Here is a 20,133-nt window from a genome sequence, read left to right as displayed (position 1 = left end):
TGCACAACACCAAATCCAACCTTGAAGATGACACTTTCCCTGTCGAAATGTACTTACAACTGAGTAGTCAAACTGTGCATCTAGGGCAACGTACAAGGCAGACTATAACAAATAATAAGAGAAGACGATGACAATGAGCATGTTGGAAAGTGGGTTCAAATACTTCAACATATGCACACAAAAGCTTGTTATGACCTACCATTAACATGAATATGCCACAGTCTGAACCAAAGTCTTGTCTGGGGAAGCCCTGATTTAAGAAAAGCAAATGTTAATAATGTAATGACTCACACATGTCAACTGTGAGCTATGTCTAATATAAATACTTTCAAGTCCTTGCCCGTCCATTGACCTGCGCATATCTTTTGAGCAATATTCCTGTACATTTAAGAGAAGAATTACATTTGTGATAATGAAAAATCAGAGAAAAAGCCAACATCCAGAACAATTATTAAGAATGTAAAGGTCATAGGAACACGACCAAATAAAATGTAAAGGTCATAGGAACACGACCAAATCTAAATAGTAGAGATCATAGGAACACAGCCAAATAAAATGTAAAGGTCATAGGAACACGACCAAATCTAAATAGTAGAGATCATAGGGACATGACCAAATAAAATGTAAAGGTCATAGGAACACGACCAAATCTAAAAAGTAGAGGCCATAGGATAGTTCCAAATAGTTTTCTGTGTGTAACCTCAGAATTGGCAGGTACTGCTGGCCTCTAAATCCTGACACACTCTTTGCATAAAGGGAGTCTAGAAAGAGGATCTCTTTCTGAGCTGGCTTGATGACCTTAAGAGGACAGCCTTTGTTTTTACATCAGCAGGTAGAAACAGTATTATGTTACAGTACTTCAAATTGCTGTTTGCTTTATGGAGGTACATGTGCCCCAGGATGAACTTGGAGCACGGCTGCAATTTTGAGTATTGACAATAAAGTGACAACAAAAGACAAGAGCAATCGTTTGCTTAAAGTGACACAAGAAATGCTTGAATACAATTGTCAGTAGTAAAATATATAAATGTGTTTCCAATAACCTTTAGAATTGATGTACAGATACTCACACATATCTGGTAATGACCAGGTGTCCACAGTGGGATAAGAATGGCATCCTTCTGATGGGCTTGACTCTTCACAGTAGATAAGATATTCACAATGAAAGCTTTAATAGGAATGTGTTGAACTCCATCATGGCATCGCCTATCTAACATATGAGACGCATACTTATAGGTAGACTTGCCATTGGATCATTATTGTGAGGTGGTAGCTAGGTGGGACAGATAAACAGATCTGCTATGTAGACATTCTTCCCCTGATCAAGCATTGAAACACAAAAAGAATTTCATTCAAAAATACACTATATTGCCAAAAGTATTCGCTCATCTATCCAAATCATTGAATTCAGGTGTTCCAATCACTTCCATGACCACAGGTGTATAAAATCAAGCACCTAGGCATGCAGACTACTTCTACAAACATTTGTGAAAGAATGGGTCGCTCTCAGGAGCTCAGTGAATTCCAGCATGGTGCTGTAATAGTAATGTAATAGGATGCCACCTGTGCAGTAAGTCCAGTTGTGAAACTTCCTCGCTACTAAATATTCCACAATCAACTGTTAGTGGTACTATAACAAAGTAGAAGCGATTGGGAACGACAGCAACTCAGCCACGGAGTGGTAGGCCACATAAAATCACAGAGCGGGGTCAGCGGATGCTGAGACGCATAGTGCGCAGAGGACGCCAACTTTCTGCAGAGTCAATAGCTTGAGACCTTTAAACTTCATGTGATCTTCAGATTAGCTCAAGAGCAGTGCGTACAGAGCTTCATGGAATGGGTTTCCATGGCCAAGCAGCTGCATCCAAGCCTTACATCACCAAGCACAATGCAAAGCATCGGATGCAATGGTGTAAAGCACACCGCCACTGGACTCTAGAGCAGTGGACACGTGTTCTCTGCAGTGACGAGTCACGCTTCTCCGTCTGGCAATCTGATGGACGAGTCTGGGTTTGGTGGTTGCCAAGAGAACGGTACTTGTCTGACTGCATTGTGCCAAGTGTAAAGTTTGGTGGAGGGGGGATTATGGTGTGGGGTTGTTTTTCGGACGTTGGGCTCGGCCCCTTAGTTCCAGTGAAAGGAACTCTTAATGCTTCAGCATACAAAGACATTTTGGACAATTTCATGCTCCCAACTTTGTGGGAACAGTTTGGAGATGGCCCTTCCTGTTCCAACACGACTGCGCACCAGTGCACAAAGCAAGGTCCATAAAGACATGGATGAGCGAGTTTGGTGTGGAAGAACTTGACTGGCCTGCACAGAGTCCTGACCTCAACCCGAGAGAACACCTTTGGGATGAATTAGAGCGGAGACTGCGAGCCAGGCCTTCTTGTCCAACATCAGTGTTTGACCTCACAAATGCACTTCTGGAAGAATGGTCCAAAATTCCCATAAACACACTCCTAAACCTTGTGGAAAGCCTTCCTAGAAGAGTTGAAGCTGTTATAGCTGCAAAGGATGGGCCCACATCATATTAAATCCTATGGTTTAAGAATGGGATGTCACTCATGTTCATATGTGTGTGAAGGCAGCCGAGCGAATACTTTTGGCAATATAGTGTATGTATACGCAGTAATGGCAAACTTCATGACTTGTTTTTCATGACAAAGAGTGAAAGCCAATGTCACTCAGGAAATTTCTGACATTCTGTTTTATTTATTACTTATTTTACAGATAATATAGTACCTTGGAAAGAAAAATCTTCTCCATCATTTCAAAACAGGCATTCCCAATCTACGAAAAAATACTTTTGTTAATTGAAAAATAAACATACTGATACTGCAATCATAGCACTATTTAGTATAAATCACTTACAGTGGACTCCATCTCTTTCATCAGGCCAAGTGTCAGGAAGTCTGATCGAGTCAGGCAAGTTTAAATGTGCTGACAATCAGCTCACTGCCTAGTCTGTTGGTGTCCAAAACATAGTTGAGCTGGAAAACAACTTGTTAAATACACTTGTAACATCTACTTCAAGTTTTCATTACTGACCCTCCCCATGCACATACAAAAGCCTAAAAAAAATGGGGGGATTACCACTTTTTCTTGATCCTGATGCAAGGTAAATGACCAGGAGGACCGCTTAGCCTCCACAGAGTCCAAGGTTGTGACACTTGCGCAGTTAGGCCCACAGTATAGCTCTTCACTTGAGGCCTTGAGTGGAGCTTCACAGCTGATGACTGTTTCCTCTTCAACAAATGCGTTTTCTGAAGACAAGGAAAAGACACTGTAATAATGAAATAAACTTGAATTATTTCATTACTGCTTCAGCTGTAGTAGGGCACAGATGTACCTGCATCAAGAGTTCCTCCATCTGTTTGCTGTGGCTCTGCTGACACACCACCGTTAGTGTCATGCAAAGTTTGTCGACCTAAAGGTTACGTCAGAAAGACACAACTCAATGACAAAGTCATAAAACTGTCAAATGATGTCATGAAAGAGAAGTTAATGTTACTGTGTAAGATAAAGTTAAAGTTTGACATTAACCTATTGTCACTTGGCCCAAGTCTGACAGAGTAATGTTGTGCAGCTGTTGAAGTTGTAGACCCCTTCTTAACTGATGTACCAGCAGCTTTTCATTTTGCTGGTTGTTTCTGTGTTCAAGGATGTTGCGCATCAGGAATATATGAGCAGAAGGCCCCATGTTGTTTAAAAAGTAGTTATTTTTTCGTAGAGAAGCAAAGAGTTGCTCAGCAACCTGACTGTTTAAGTTGGCCTGAAGTTCTGGAACTATTTGGATCCGTCTGAGCACATCCAGTGGGTCTTTTGTGTTAGCCTGATGAAATTTATCATACAGGACATAGTGTTCCCTAGAGCCTGTAACAGGATGGCCATTTGATTCTGGGTTCTCAAGTTTATCAACCAGCCAAGGGAGATGTACTTTGAGGTCGCCATGGCCAGCAGCCTCAACATTTTCTTTGGTCGGCTCAGCGAGCCTTCCCTCAAATGGGCATGGACTGGTGGCATGGGCCACCAGTCCACGAGCAAAGTCATAAACACAGACATTCGGGAGATGCTGCCATGATAGTAAGAGGTCAGCAAAATCCCTGGGGCTTTCTGATCTGAGGTTGAACTTCACACTGTACACTATTCCATGGGGGCACATAATGACAGACCATCCACCTATGAGAATACAAAATAAACGTTTAGTCAAAACTCTATCTGTATTTAAAGAAACTATTGTAATAATTTCACATTTCCACACTCACCAGAGGCCCCCCAAATGGATTGAAAGACCTTGTCGTAGGCCTGCCTTCTTTTCATCTCCTCCCGTAGCCGGTTAATAAGATCCATACGAGACCCCTTTGTATCCATGTTGCAGCTTTTGCACAGCTTTTCGTGGATACCTAAGCCATATTTTATTGAGACAATAAAATAATTGAGTTAAAAAAAGTCACTGTATTTATGTGATTAAAATTAATCTGGATTGGCACTTTGCCTTGTTTGGGTAAAATGACATAAAACTAAAAAAAACGCATGACTTTACTTTGGTATAAAATGCATTTCTCATTGTTCCTCTGTATGCAACATGACAAAAGACAGGGATTTGTCATATGCTAATGTATTTACATAAAAATAAGCATAACCAAAAAAGTTCACTGTACCTTTTGCTTTAGCAGCTCATCTACTAAGCGGTCCTCCGTTAGATCGCCTAGCTGTATGTTACCGGAGGACCTCTGCAATGGCACCTTCTCAAACTCTGTGTTGAGGACTGTGTTGCCTTTACGGGTCTCCTCTCCAATCCAAGGTGCCCAGTAGTCATATTTTGGTTTTACTACAAATGGGTTCTGTGCAGGGGCTTCATGGAAAACACAGAAATTTAAATAATGTTAATTCCGAGGGGAAGAATACACAACCACCTGTGCAACTTTTTTTATTTTTAACATCTAGACAGACTTACACTCAAAAAATCCTCGGCTGATCATGTGAAGATCAACAGAATCCCAGAATGCAGCTATGTCGTGTTCACCATTAAAGTCCTCTCTTGGCTGTTCAAGCTCACTAACTGAAATTGATAAGCAGAAAATACAAATACTCTTAGATCAAATATACTTTTGTAAATAAATCTTCTGTCAAAACAATATACATATATATATATATATATATATTTTTTTTTTTAAGTTTTTACGTATGTATATAGGTGGAACTGAAAGGGAGTCATACCCTCAAAACTGAAAACTCCTTTTCTGTGGAGGTCCATAACCACCACAGGAGGGTAGAAGCCACAATTGACACAAGAGTATTTGTACTCTGTGTTGCAAAGAGCTTTGAACTGGCAGTATCCTTGTAAAATGAGGTCACTGGCTGGAAACTTAACCTTCAGCAAAGTCTCAAGAGAGCTGATGACTCGAGACACAGACACATGATTCTATAGATAAAAACAGGTATTTTGAATGACAAAAATAATCAGAAAAGTATCAATTCAAACTAGTAAGAGTAATCCCTGCTATCACTGTACCTTGACATGCACAACTGTAAATGGCTGCAATAAGTATATTTTGGACAGAAAATAATTGTCACACTGAATGTGATATGTGCCAAACAAACCACTTTAGCTGAAAAAAAAAAAAAAATCATTGTGGAAAACAAAATTAGGACAAGAGCAAATGAAAGCTACATGTTCATGGCAACAGGAGTAACAACACCTTGTATGATTTGTGGTTTCACACACACCTGGATATTGTACCTCAAGTACAGACATAGCTGCAGTGTAATGATGACACGGTCATTGAAGTTATGGAGTCCATCTGTCCACTCCTGGTATCTGTACAACATCTGACATTTGGTGCATCTTCTATTGTAAGTTGAGATGTCTGAAATAGACATAAAAACAAACATATAATATAAATATCAAATTAACTGTACATGAACATCAATCCAGAAATGTATTGAACTTACTTTGCATTAACCCTTCCATGCCAACTACTGTGGCTTTGTTAGTTATTTGAACAGCCTCCTCCAGTTTTGGATTGTCTTCACAGAGCATACAAGTTGTTTCAGTAGGAAACAACCGCTGAGGGAAATCTGTTGGAGCTCTGCGGGCTGTCACTTCTTCAGGGAGAGTGGTTGGTATTTTTTTGTACTTGTAGACATACCTCACACTTCTCTCCATCTCTGCAGTGGTGTGATTGACAGAGTGAGTTGTTGTTGCTGATGTGGTGGTTGGTGACACAGTCCTGAAGAGGTGTTTGTGTGTCTGGAAAAGGTGGCACTTTGCTATATATTTGTGGGTACAAGACGCACGTGCCTTAGCGCAGGGACAATGCCAGGTGTTGTATGTTACAAACACTCTCCCTAAAGTGCTGTAATGGTGCAATTTCGGTTCATGGATAGAAAGGCATGTATGATTTCTAGAACCGGTAAGGTCAACGAGGACAGACAAGGGGACATGTGCTTCTTATGCTTCCCGTTGCATTCTTTTGCACACTGCTATTTTAGACTCGGCAAAAATAAGGTTTTCCACCATTTCCTGGAGGACTTGGTGGTCCAGTTGTTCCTCACTGGCAGTGGTGTCACAATAATCCAATGAACAGATGTGATGGCACAAGCTGTGAGATACCCCTTTTCCACCAGGGCTGGTTCGGAGCCGGTGCCTGACTTAGCACCAGTTTTTTGGTTTTCCACCGCCCAGGCAGGGGCCAAACTGGTGCCAAACTGGTTCCAAACTGGTGCTAGGCAAGCACCGACTCCGAGCAGGGGCTAAACAGGAGCCAGAGAAAGAACCGATGACGCGGCCCACCGCGTCATTGGTGGGCGGGGTTACAAAACAAAACAGGAACTGCGAACGCTATAAACATAAACAATAATCCCCGAGAATCCGTGGGTTATACTGATTTTACAACGGCATGGAACGCAGCTCAGCAAATTACATTTAAGGATGAGAAGCACCCGTTTTATAACTAAACATAGCTGTCATTCGTTCCGATCACGAATCCGACAGGTAGCCGGCATTAATTGTGTTTTTCGCCTCTGTATTGAAATGTAGGCTTGTAAAGACACAAGCAGTATTTGCATCGCTAATAAATCCAGATCCTGCTCCACCCGGGCCCAGAAACTGTATCAGGAAAGCAGCATTATATGCTCGACTGAGACGCGGCTCACGAACATCATCCCCGACTCACTGATCAGTTTCACCGGCTTCAGGACAGGACGGGCGGACAGAGACAGAGACGCTGCAGCCACTTTTGTATGAGTGTGCAGTTTTATGTGTGTTGAAGTGATGAAGCTGCCATGACAATGTAATTTCCTGCAACGGATTAATAAAGTATCATTCATTCATTCATTCATTCATGATGGTTATTGTGATTCTGAGCGAGCGTCTCGTGCACCCAAGTCATCACGTTTTCCAATGACGTCATGACGTGGCTCTGACTTGGCTCCACTTTGCTCTTGACCGGTGGAAAAGGAAACCGGTTCTTCGTTGGCACCAGTTAAACACCGGCTCTAGCACCAGCTCCGAACTAGCACCAAGTTTTTTCTGGTGGAAAAGGGGCAAGAGAGGCCACTTCGCTGTGCTAGCAGGTGGTATTGCCGGCAATCCTCCATCTCACATCTTGTCACATGCTGCTGTCCCCATGTCTTGCGCTGCATGTGCACTGGAACACTGAATCCTCGTACAGTTTTCCTAACAGCGTAAAGGCCGTTACTTTGGTCAACTGATGTACTTTTTAAATGACACTGTGCTGTTATGTCTTTTGCTTTTCCATGTTTTCTTTGAATATGTAAAAAAACATTCCTCTTATACAGGACAACTGGGCAGTGCGGGCACTTTATGTGGGTTGGTAGCACATCACCAGTGACTTGTTCCTCTGAGGTTGTAGCTGGGGGTGACTGACAGAGATCTGGTGCAACTGCAGGGCTCTTTGGGGATGCTGTCTGTGTGTAGGGATGGTCAATATTGATATCTGGCAAAGAAGGTGGAAGAGAATATGAATGTTCCACACTCATTGACGATATAACAGCAGCAGGGTGGGTCTCTGGTGAAGGCGGTTCAGAAGTTGGAACCAATGTGATTTGGGCCATATCACATTGATTTCTGCAGTTTGTGAGATGTAATATTATGGCATCTTTCCGGATCAGTGTGGCTGCACAAAAAGCACAGTGAAAATGGCCTCCGTCTCTGCAGTGCAGATTGCATCTGCATATGATCTTATCTAAAAAGGAAGAGTAATTTCGCCGGACTTTCATCGCTACCAGGACATTCCGGAGGACGCCGTTAGAACACCAGGGTCTCCGTGGACAGTTCTTCCCAGTGACAAGTCCAGGAGGAAACGTAAACAAGCAAAGGAAACAACAGTTATCAGGACCTTTTGAGCTTGGGATTGCGCTGCGGGATGCCAATTTCACCGGACTTTCGTCGCTGCCAGGACATTCCGGAGGACGCCGAGGCTGCAGGGCCGGTGCGTTGACACGGCTGAAAGGACAGCCCTTTGGGCCGCCGCCTCCCAGCTTTTTCCAGCACCAGGTCCATGGCGAACACGGGATGACGAACTGTGCTTGCACATCCAACAAGTGTTTCCGTGACTGTTGTATTTTTTCTGATATCAGAGACATGGCTGCAGCCATCTATTACTGGACTTGGCTATTCAACTAGCAAGATGCACGATGCTTTCTATTCTCCCCTGCACCGAAAGGACTGAGCCTAATTTCGTTGCATTATTATACGTATATGATTGTGCAATGACAATAAAAATCTATCTATCTATCTATCTATCTAATTTGTCTTAAAAATCATACAGTACTCGAGAAACAAATAGTTACTTAACATCCTATAGAGTATATACAGATGTATTTTACCTTATTATAAACAGTTATGTATATTTCAAAAAGTAAAACAACTCCACTGAGTGCTACAGGTAGGGATGTCTTGAAAGTAACTTGCTTTCTGTGATAAGCTTATCCACAGACCTCAAAGGAGTGCAACCCAGTAGAACACTGGTTAAAATATGACCTTAGACATGCAAAACTACAAGTATCATTCAAAATTACATGTTAAGGCATATGATCTCAAAAAGATATTTTTCATGACCATACCCTGGAAATGCACTGCATTTGACACATGATTATCGAGGTGCCTCTGGATGACACTTTTGTTCTTGGTGGTCAGTATGGGGCATAGAGGACACCCAAACATGGTTGGCGACACAGTTCTGTAGCACAGGCTGCTGCCTACTTCAAGCACAGAATGGTGCATCTGGAAGAAAAGAAAAGAAATAAATAAATGAATATCATGTGTGCGCGTATCTCTCTGTCTGTGTGTGTGCACGCATGTTTAGGGTAATAGAAGTGTGCACGTGTCACACCACAACACAACAAAAAATGCTGATAAAATTGCCATATGATTTCACCAAATCCATTGACATAAAACAATCCATTAGCATTCTTTCTAGCAGAAAACTAACCCTAACCAGAAAAAACAATAGTATGTGTCTGCAGACCCGGAGACTGCAGATTCAGACCCGCAGTTCTGGACCCACAGTTCTAGACCCCTCTAATTCTATTCTGATTCTGATCAAGCTAAAAGTCTCCCTTCTAAGAACAGCTTTGAAGGTTTATTACACCTTCAATTCTAACAGTTTAAATGTTTAGTGTACCCCAATACTGCACTGGTTGAACATTTATCACACCACTACATACTACAAATAATAGACATGAAAGGAACACCATCACTTAAAACGCAGCTAACCCATACCTTTTACCATCTGAAATTGATATGTACAGGTTTTTTTTTTTTTTTTTAACCACATTTCCCTCATCAGACAAAGAGAGAGAGAGAAGTTCTTAAAAACTGTTGGTTTTGTTATGTGGTGCAATGTCGTGTGGAATGTCGTGTGGTGCAATGTCGTGGTGCAGTGTGGGTGTGCGAGCTGTGGTTGGTAGGTAGATAAGAGTGTACAGGCAAATCTGGAGGGGAAAAGCAAAATTTAAATCAGGTTTCAGTGTTTCAAAAAACATATTTTATCAAGATCACCAAGACCCACCAGACACACTGAACATGATGTAGGCCCAGTTGCCTACGCACAGGTAGCCTACTGAAACTTAAGTGTAATTTCTGCAAATAAAGTTTAAATGCTAAATTCTATTATTCACACGACTGACATAAACATGAGGCTTATGCACGTTACTTGCACGAATAGTTAACAACTTAATGATTCCTCCATAAATTATTTTCTAATTTACACGAACAGAGCGCAGCAACTTACACTATATTACCAAAAGTATTCGCTCACCTGCCTTTACTCATACTATGAACTGAAGTGCCATCCCATTCCTAACCCATAGAGTTCAGTATGATGTCGGTCCACCTTTTGCAGCTATTACAGCTTCAACTCTTCTGGGAAGACTGTCCACAAGGTTGAGGAGAGTGTTTATAGGAATTTTTGACCATTCTTCCAAAAGCGCATTGGTGAGGTCACACACTGATGTTGGTCGAGAAGGCCTGGCTCTCAGTCTCTGCTCTAATTCAGACTCTGTCATCCATGTCTTTATGGACCTTGCTTTGTGCACTGGTGCACAGTCATGTTGGAAGAGGAAGGGGCCCGCTCCAAACTGTTCCCACAAGGTTGGGAGCATGGAATTGTCCAAAATGTTTTGGTATCCTGAAGCATTCAAAGTTCCTTTCACTGGAACTAAGGGGCCAAGCCCAGCTCCTGAAAAACAACCCCACACCATAATTCCTCCTCCACCAAATTTCACAGTCGGCACAATGCAGTCTGAAATGTACCGTTCTCCTGGCAACCTCCAAACCCAGACTCGTCCATCAGATTGCCAGATGGAAAAGCGTGATTCATCACTCCAGAAAACGCGTCTCCACTGCTCTAGAGGCCAGTGGCGGCGTGCTTTACACCATTGCATCCGACGCTTTGCATTGCACTTGGTGATGTGTGGCTTGGCTGCAGCTGCTCGGCCATGGAAACCCATTCCATGAAGCTCTCTGTGTACTGTACTTGGGCTAATCTGAAGGTCACATGAAGTTTGTAGCTCTGTAGCAATTGACTGTGCAGAAAGTCGGCGACCTCTTTGCACTATGCGCTTCAGCATCCGCTGACCCCTCTCCGTCACTTTACGTGGCCTACCACTTCGTGGCTGAGTTGCTGTTGTTCCCAAACGCTTCCATTTTGTTATAATAGAGCTGACAGTTGACTGTGGAATATTTAGGAGCGAGGAAATTTCACGACTGGATTTGTTGCACAGGTGGCATCCTATGACAGTTCCACGCTGGAATTCACTGAGCTCCTGAGAGCGGCCCATTCTTTCACAAATGTCTTGTTTCACAGTCTGCATGCCTGAGTGCTTGATTTTATACACCTGTGGCCAGGCCAAGTGATTAGGACACCTGATTCTGATCATTTGAATGGCTGAGCGAATACTTTTGGTAATATAGTGTATATGTAAGTTCCACTTCTTGAATTAAATTACAGAAAAAAATGATGTTGTCCATGATATTATAATTTTTTGGGATGCACCTGCAGACGGCAGCAGCAGCTGGGATAAATCTCACCAGGACTTTTCCACTCAGCACTTGGGAAGGTAATCCACAGGGATTTTTGTGGATTTCTGTCTACAGATGCTGAAGTGAATAGTCTGGCTTCTCGCGTGCAGGTGTGTGTGCTGTGCGTCTTCCCAGCAGGCTCAGAGATGCTGACCTTCACACGGAAGAACATGAATAACTTTGATTAAAAGAAATTAGAGAATGGGTAAATGGTCAATTGTGATGCCGTGGAAAAGCTTTTTATTTTAATTTTAACTCCACGCTGACGTCTGGCCTGCTCTTCAGGATGATTCAAGGCTGGGCTCCCTTCATTTTTCCCCCTTTTTGCAGCATAACACAGACTAAAATAGCTTCTAAATCCTCATAATCCCTTGTTGCTCGTTAAACACAGTTACTGTCGTGTGAGTTTGCGTCGCTGCTGTTTCCGGTTTCCCTCGGTAACGTTCACCTCCTCAGTGTTCTAGTTTCCCCGGCGGAGCGTCGCGACACGAAAACAGCTCCAAAAGTAAATATTCCGCCCTGTACGCAGTGATACGCTCGACTGATGTTTGACATCAGGAAAGGTCACCTTTGTTGAAGTGTAGCGTAATATCTACAAAATGCGCACATCCAATATTTCTGCTCATCTTTTCCAAAAGCAAGCCATTGTATTTTACAACTTCGATATCACTCCTCCTCCCTTTCCTCCAGCCGCTGGTTTCCATTCATTCCACTACGATATGAACATGAACTTTCAGAGCCTTCACACTTTCTTCACTCCAGTTTTCCATCAGCCCAATAAAGTCCTCCACATGAGTTTTCCTAAAAGCAGCAGCACTGTTGTGTTTTCAGGACTTTTTGAAATCGCTCCCACCTCCGCCGGGGAAAATAGTCCCCAGGGAAACATCTCCTTTCCACAGCGGATTATCACTTCTGTGGTTTATGAATTGGGATGGCTTCAGCGGCTGCAGAGGCAGAACATTATGAGGCGGCGGTTTCAGCCAAAAATTCAAATTTGAAAATGGAGGGTTTTTGATTGTATGTTGTGAAATCTTTAGTACCGCCGCATGATTTGCACAATGTTTTGCTGCAAATTGCAGTTAATCGGCGAAAGCACTCAACATCACTGGTACTGTCCCTTTAAGGGCGGCATTTGTGTGTGGCCAAAAAAAAAAAAAAAATGTAAAATCTGTGATTAAGAGACAAATGTGAACTGAACTGCCTGTTTAAACACAGCTGGATGTTGAACGGCACGTGGTCAGTGAAGTGTCACCTGACCAGCATCGGTCCTGCACTGATTATGGATGGATCCTCACGAGGTGTCTGAGGTGTCTGAGGTGTTTGAGGTGTCTGAGGTGTCTCGTAGGTGTTTCCAGGTGGAGCAGCTCTTGTCTCTTCTCTGTAGCTGCAGGTTTGTGAACATCGCCCGTCAGAGCTGAACATAATATTTTGCTTGTTTCTGTGGTTACATCATTTGGCTCTAGGTCAGTCAGAAATTTGACTTTAATCAAAAAAGTCTGACTTTAATGTCACAATTATGGCATTATTTTCACAGTTCTGACTTTATTCTCACCATTCTGACTTTTTTTTTTTCTCAGAATTCCACTTTCAAGTTTCAAGTTTATATATTTAAAAATGGGACAGTGCAAATTAATGAACATTTTAAACAAAATGTAAATATGAAGCCGTATGGCTAATTTCCATCTCTTGTCCCATTGGCAGGTAGGTGTAAAATAGAAAAGAAAGTTACAAAGAGTCACAACAAACAACAACAACAACTGTGTGAAATAGGAAAGCAAAAAGAATTACAAAGTTTCACAACAAAAACAACAACAACAACATTCTTTTTTTCTGTGGCCCTAATCCTTTTTTATAATCTGTATTCTTGTTTAATGGATTACGCAGCATCTGAGCGTCCTCCTCTTGCTGGACGGCACCGGTTGGACGGAGGACGAGCCAAGTGGCGTCAGAGTCTCGGCTCATTGGACTCGACTCCTCCAGGCCGTCAGTGTGATGCTGTGAAATCTGCGGCTGGCCGTGTCCCGCTCACATCTGCTGCTTCCTGTCACACTGGGATTAACTGAGCTCGACACCCAAGGAGCCGCTGCCGCCGGTCCGCTCCCAGCCACACCGCCGTGTCCACGCCGCCTCGTCACGGTGAGATTTTAACGTGAGGAGACCATCAGAGCATCACTGCAGCTCTTGTTGCCACTCCAAAGGCACCGACGCAGTACCTAAACATGACCATGTGATGGCGCCAGTGGGTAACGCTGCTTCCCCTCACCTCCACACACCCGACTGCAGCAGCTCCTGCACCTGCAGCGAGTGTGTGTTGCAGAGGTGAGGATGAGCAAACGGGCGGTTCCACAGCCTGCTGTTGCCCAAAACTGACACACACACACACACACACACACACACACACACACACATACACAGGTTGAAAATGTAACCTGCTTGTGTGTAACACTGCTTTAATTACGTTAAATTCCTTGCCGTCGCCGTATCGACGGAGCGCAGGGGGCTGCAACCTTCTCAGGCGCTCAGAGGCTCTCACACAGCTGGAAAACATGACTCAGCGACTTCCCAAGTCCAGCCATGTCACTGTTTGAGTCAATATCAATATAGGGTACCATTTGGTGTCCCGGGTAGAAATCACTCACTTTTCATGAAAAATTTGCAAAATAACAAAACTCTGAGGGATTATTATAAATGGCCAAACATTTAAACACACATTGGTACAGAGATACATCTTTAAAAGGGTGTTTTTCATATTTTAAAAAAATGTTCTATGATTAGATGCATGTGATTTTGCCATGTCCCAAACTCCTCTCTACTAACTTCACTGAGTGAAATAAGTAGATAAATGATATACAATGTACAAACCTTTTATATGCTCTTATTGCTCTCATCAAGTACTTGAATAAAATGAGTCAACTGGATCATTTATGGTCTAATGTCATAATAATAATAAACGTTTTGCATGTGTCCCTGGATTTGCTGTCCACCCCGTCATTAGGTGGTTACTGCCACTATAAGAAACCCCCTGCTGTAATCAGTGACATCACTACCACTGCTTTGTCTTTTACAAATGGAGTGAAGAATAGCTCCTGCAGAGAGAGTACATATCAACATTTATATTTTGACATTTTCATCATTTTATGATTGAACTTGAATGTGTTCAGTCTTAATGTGTCCACCCTGTCATTGCAAAATATGAATCTATATAAATGCTTTTCAGAAATTCAGAATATGTTTGTTAAAGTATACACAGTCACCTTCCTAAATGATACATGTTGCTAGCTAATGGCCCACCATGTGCTCATTAAATGCAAACTTCAGCCAGAAACGTCCTCCCTGTCATTGTCCACCCCGTCATCAAGTCTAGTTTTATAACAGTTTTATAAGTTTTTCAGTGTTCCAGAAGTCAAGTGGAGGACAAAACATATGCAGAGAAAGAAACCATTTGAAAGGATACCTATGTTTATACTTTTTGTGGTAGGCCTACATTTAGGGACCAAGGGTTTTTGTTTTGTTTATATTAATGTTGTTTTTTCATCTAGTTGAAAGTTTTATTTATTTATTTTTGCTGTCGTTGAGTGTCATTTCCAAATGTAGCCTACCTGTGCACAATTCAAAATACAGTAGGTGAAAAAAGTCATGTTATGACAAAAAACATTTGTTGACAAAACCATAACATTGTTTCCTTTAAATATATATGAGGCACTTTACTATTGTCCACCCTGTCATGCCAAGGTCCACCCCGTCACCCCGTCATGTTCATGTTTTATGTGAATAAATTATTATTTTCACAAGTTATCAAAACCTTTTGTGTGATTTTGCTCTGAAGAGATTAGGGCCAAACAGTATTATTTCAAAGTTTGACCAGATACCTTTATTTATAGAGTTTATTCAGAAAAGAAAGTACAACTTTCACAGATTTTATATATACAAACATATTTTTCCATAATTTCTGTATTTTTGAGAGATGTTTTCCAGAACTAAAATATATTCCTGAATGAGGGACCAAATACATTACAAAATGTACATTTTGTAATCAATATATGATTAGAACATATTTACTCTATTTAGAAATTGTCCCATGACAGGGTGGACACATTTTGCAATTCGCTTGTACTTTCTATGCTTGCAGTCAATTTATAAAAGGTACAGGAGCTTGACCAACATGCATTTCAAATGCATGTTGACAGATACAGGCTCACTGTGATTTCACTCACACCAAGTTGGCCCACTGGGGGAATCTGGGGTTATCAGAGAGATTACTGACCGGGGGATTCACTTTCTGTCAGCTCCACGCTGGGAGCACACAGCCCGACATGTCCTGGAGTAGGCCACCACTGAAGCCTATGGGATACAGTACTCGGTGTTTTTTTGTTTTTTTTCCCCAATAATCATACAGAACCACAACTTCACGTGCGTGTTTGGGCTGTTGCTCATAGTCACTTCCTGCTTGTGCATCGTTTGAAGATATAGTGACACGCGACATAAAGCTAACACTGCAATCAGATTAAAATAAATCATACATAAGTAAATATCTGACCAGCTGCGCACTTTAGGCAGGAGTGGCAACGTGTGACTCTTACCGACAGTAATGACAGAAAAAAATACAGGTGGTGCGACTCGCAGAGAAGACGAGGGAAATAGAAATACTAACAATAACAATAAGAATAAAGTATGATCCAAACGAGTCTGGAATGGAAAAGTCATCATTTAGGTGATAAAGTACAATATAGTGCACATCAATCATTTGATGAATAGACTCTGCTGAACAGAGGACATAATAACGTGTGCCCATCCCGTGTTTTTTGCACCTGTGGGGGGGGGGGGGGGGGCGTTTAGGCAGTAATTTATACTTGCTTTCACATCTACCATCATACTCTCTCACACATACTACTATACTCTCATACACATACTATCATACTCTCACATATACTACTATACTCTCATATACATACTATCATACTCTCTCACAAATACTAGTAGTATTTGTGAGAGGAGGGGGGTTATCATGAACCGTAATTTGAATATTTGATTTGATTGCCCCTTTCCTCTCCCTAAACTAGTGTGATGTGCATTAAAAAAAGGTGATATGCCACCTGAAAACAGCCCAGGGCGGAGAACTGGGGGTGGGGGCGGGGGGTGGGTGGGGCAGGGCAAGGAGACCACAGGCCGTGGCCCAACAAGTGTGACCCGGCAGGGACCCGAGTGGTAAGTATATATATACATACCTACCTACATACATACATACATACATACATACACATATATACATATATACACATCATAATAGTTACAGTAATAGTGGCGGTTGTATCAGTTAACCCCCCCCCCCCCCCCCCCCCCCAATAAATAAATAAAAATAACTAAATAAATAAGTAAATAAGTAAATAAATAAATAAACAAATAAACAATAAAAAATAAAAATAGAAATGTTTTATTATTATTATTATTATTTGTTTCACAAATAATATTAAAAAAAAAAAAATTAGCTTTACATGTGCACTCTTTTAGAATGCACCATGCAGAAGATGGGTAATTGTTATACCTTTTGTAGACAGAGCTCTTCCTTCTTACAGACTGAATGTCCGTTCCTAAAAAGGGGCTCTGAAAGTGCAGCTGCCTCCACTGACCGAAAGGATTGCCTTTAGTGTTGTGTGTATAGGATTCCCCTTGGTAGGGAATCCTTGCATTAAACAGGTCTGCTTATCAAGTCATTAAGGGATGGTCCTATGACAGTATAAGAATAGAATTATAGTATAAGAATAGAATTATGCATTTTCATTATTTGTGAAACAAAAGTTCATGCAATTTGTGACGAATAATTCTGCCGACACCAACCTAATACGTTTGTCATATTTTACTTTAAACTTTAAAATTGTAAATGTAATTAATAATTACAGACACTGCAGCTCAACACACATAACTGTACGCACCTATCCTTTAATGTTTTTAGAAGTACAGTACTAATCTAGAAGCACAAATTGGAGACCTGTTACTTCACACTCCTTCCCCACCTCTAATCCTCCGCCACCTCTAACCTTTCCGTCACCACTTGACATACAGTACATGTACATACTGCACGTGTGTAGAGTATCTAAATTTTATACATTTTTTACATTGTTTTGCAGGTCGATCTTGTTCCGGGCTCCAGGGTTCAAGTTCCCAAGTACAAGTTAAGTGCCCTTAAGACAAGCACTCCTGCCACCTACATCGGGGACCTTGCCATCCTCGTTTTTGGAAAAGAAACTCTTTCAGAGTCGAGCTTGACCGGGAAGCAGTCTGGCGCCCACAAAGATGTGGCGTCAAAGCGACCACTGGATGAAAAGAAGCTTGAGGTTATAAATGGTGAGCTCTTCAGTTGTGATTTATAGCCCAGCTTGCTTCACATCAATTAGTTAATTGCTCTCTTGAAAGGATTTTTGGTTAATCTGGCTCAAATTTGTGTGTGTGTGTGTGTGTGTGTGTGTGTTTAACAGGGCATGTTAGGTCCAAATACCCAAACACCAGCGTCCAGGAGGTCAGAAGGGTAATCCGGAAGAAGATAAACAACATCAGCTACAACTCTAAGAAAAACTAAAGATAGAGCCATTTAGAAAAATGTTGCACTGGCTGGGCACTTTATTTTGATTTTTTGATATTTATTTTAAGTTTTATGCCCCCTGATCTGATGCCCGGGGATGTCTTACCCCCCTCTGTCCTGATGAAGACCATGTAGGTCAAAACATGTTGACTTTTTGTGTTAAATAAAAACCTCCTCGTTCTTAACTGAGTGCCCGGGTCTCCCTATTTTTCTGTTTTATAGTGTTCAAGGTCAAAGTTGTTCAAAATTCAAGTTGTTCTAAATTTATTGTATTTTTGACACAGATTAATTAAATGGTAATTGTGTATGAAGGTTCAATGTCTGCATTTGAATATCTTAAAAGGTAAACAATCAGACTTGTGGACTAGTATTAAGATGTTAATTTGCTGTATATGAGTACTCTGCATTCAAATAAATTGTAAGTAAAGGAGTAGTGTACTATAATTACTGTAGCAGTATTTACTGCTAGTATAAGAATAGCGCAATTCAAGTGGATTGTAAGTAAGCGGGCGTAGTATATTTTGAGTATATAAATGGTATGCTTCAAGTATGACAACAGTTTAATTCAAGTATGGTTGTAGTATGCATCAAGTATAAGTAAAGTATATTTCAAGTACATTGCAGGTAAAAGTAGTGCACTTATAAGTTTATAAAAGTGCAATGTAAGTAAAGCAATAGTGTACTTCAAGTACACTAATGAGTTTACAAATGGTTTACTTTAAGTACAACGCAAGTACAACTCAAGTACATGAAATAGTATAATTTAAGTATACTTATATATACTTCATTAATACTTAAGGAAGTCTTCAGTAGTGTACTTCAAGTACACTAATGAGTATATGAATGGTTTACTTTAAGTACAACTCAAGTGCATGAAATAGTATAATTTAAGTATACTTATATATACTTCATTAATACTTAAGGAAGTCTTCAGTAGTGTACTTCAAGTACACTAATGAGTATACGAATGGTTTACTTTAAGTACAACTCAAGTACAACTCAAGTACATGAAATAGTATAATTTAAGTATACTTATATATACTTCATTAATACTTAAGGAAGTCTTCAGTAATGTACTTCAAGTACACAATGAGTATATGAATGGTTTACTTTAAGTACAACTCAAGTACATGAAATAGTATAATTTAAGTATACTTATATATACTTCATTAATACTTAAGGAAGTCTTCAGTAGTGTACTTCAAGTACACTAATGAGTATACAAATGGTTTACTTTAAGTACAACTCAAGTACAACTCAAGTACATGAAATAGTATAATTTAAGTATACTTATATATACTTCATTAATACTTAAGGAAGTCTTCAGTAGTGTACTTCAAGTACACTAATGAGTATATGAATGGTTTACTTTAAGTACAACTCAAGTACATGAAATAGTATAATTTAAGTATACTTATATATACTTCATTAATACTTAAGGAAGTCTTCAGTAGTGTACTTCAAGTTCTTTGAGTATATAAATGGTTTATGTTAAGTAAAGGAATAGTACCATTCAAGTACAGGTAATAGTATAATTTAAGTATACTTATATATAAGTAAAGTAATCTTGAAGTTTACTTGCGTATACTCAAAAGTGGGCCAAATCAGGGTACTTTTAGTATAAGTAAACTATAGTAAGTATACTAACTAGTACATATGTAAGTACACTACTAGTACATAAATACAAGTATACTTGGTAATGAAAGTATACTTGATAAAGTATACTCAAACTCCACTTAAGTATACTTGGAAAGGTAAACTAGAAGTTTACTTCTTTTTGGTAAGGGGCGTCATCCAGCATGACAGAGACCATGTCTAATGCTGCAGGCAGTATCAGCTCCTCTGCTATGGTGTGGGGTTTTTTGCTCTGAGCAATTTGGTACGCCACCTTATATGATGCTAACAGTGCTCTCTGGTTTACTGAAGTACCATTCACAAAGCGGGATGATTGTTGGCAATATTCGGCACGTTTTCGCTGAAAAAACTCCATCGGCTTATCAGCGTC

The 20,133-nt window shown here is 40.8% G+C and overlaps 1 long non-coding RNA gene across 1 annotated transcript; it reads right to left on the bottom strand.

Moving 5' to 3' along the window:
- Positions 1-342: 342 nt before the first annotated feature.
- LOC115370961 (uncharacterized) lies at positions 343-1,143 on the bottom strand. The gene is made up of 2 exons (XR_003929316.1): positions 1,071-1,143; positions 343-378 (listed from the first exon to the last, which is right to left on the bottom strand). It is a non-coding gene; the product is annotated as an uncharacterized LOC115370961 (long non-coding RNA).
- Between the last annotated feature and the right edge of the window lie 18,990 nt (positions 1,144-20,133).

This window comes from Myripristis murdjan, chromosome 14 (genome assembly GCF_902150065.1).
Source record: "Myripristis murdjan chromosome 14, fMyrMur1.1, whole genome shotgun sequence".
NCBI lineage: Eukaryota > Metazoa > Chordata > Actinopteri > Holocentriformes > Holocentridae > Myripristis > Myripristis murdjan.
This window is presented reverse-complemented; position numbering and strand designations above follow the sequence as displayed.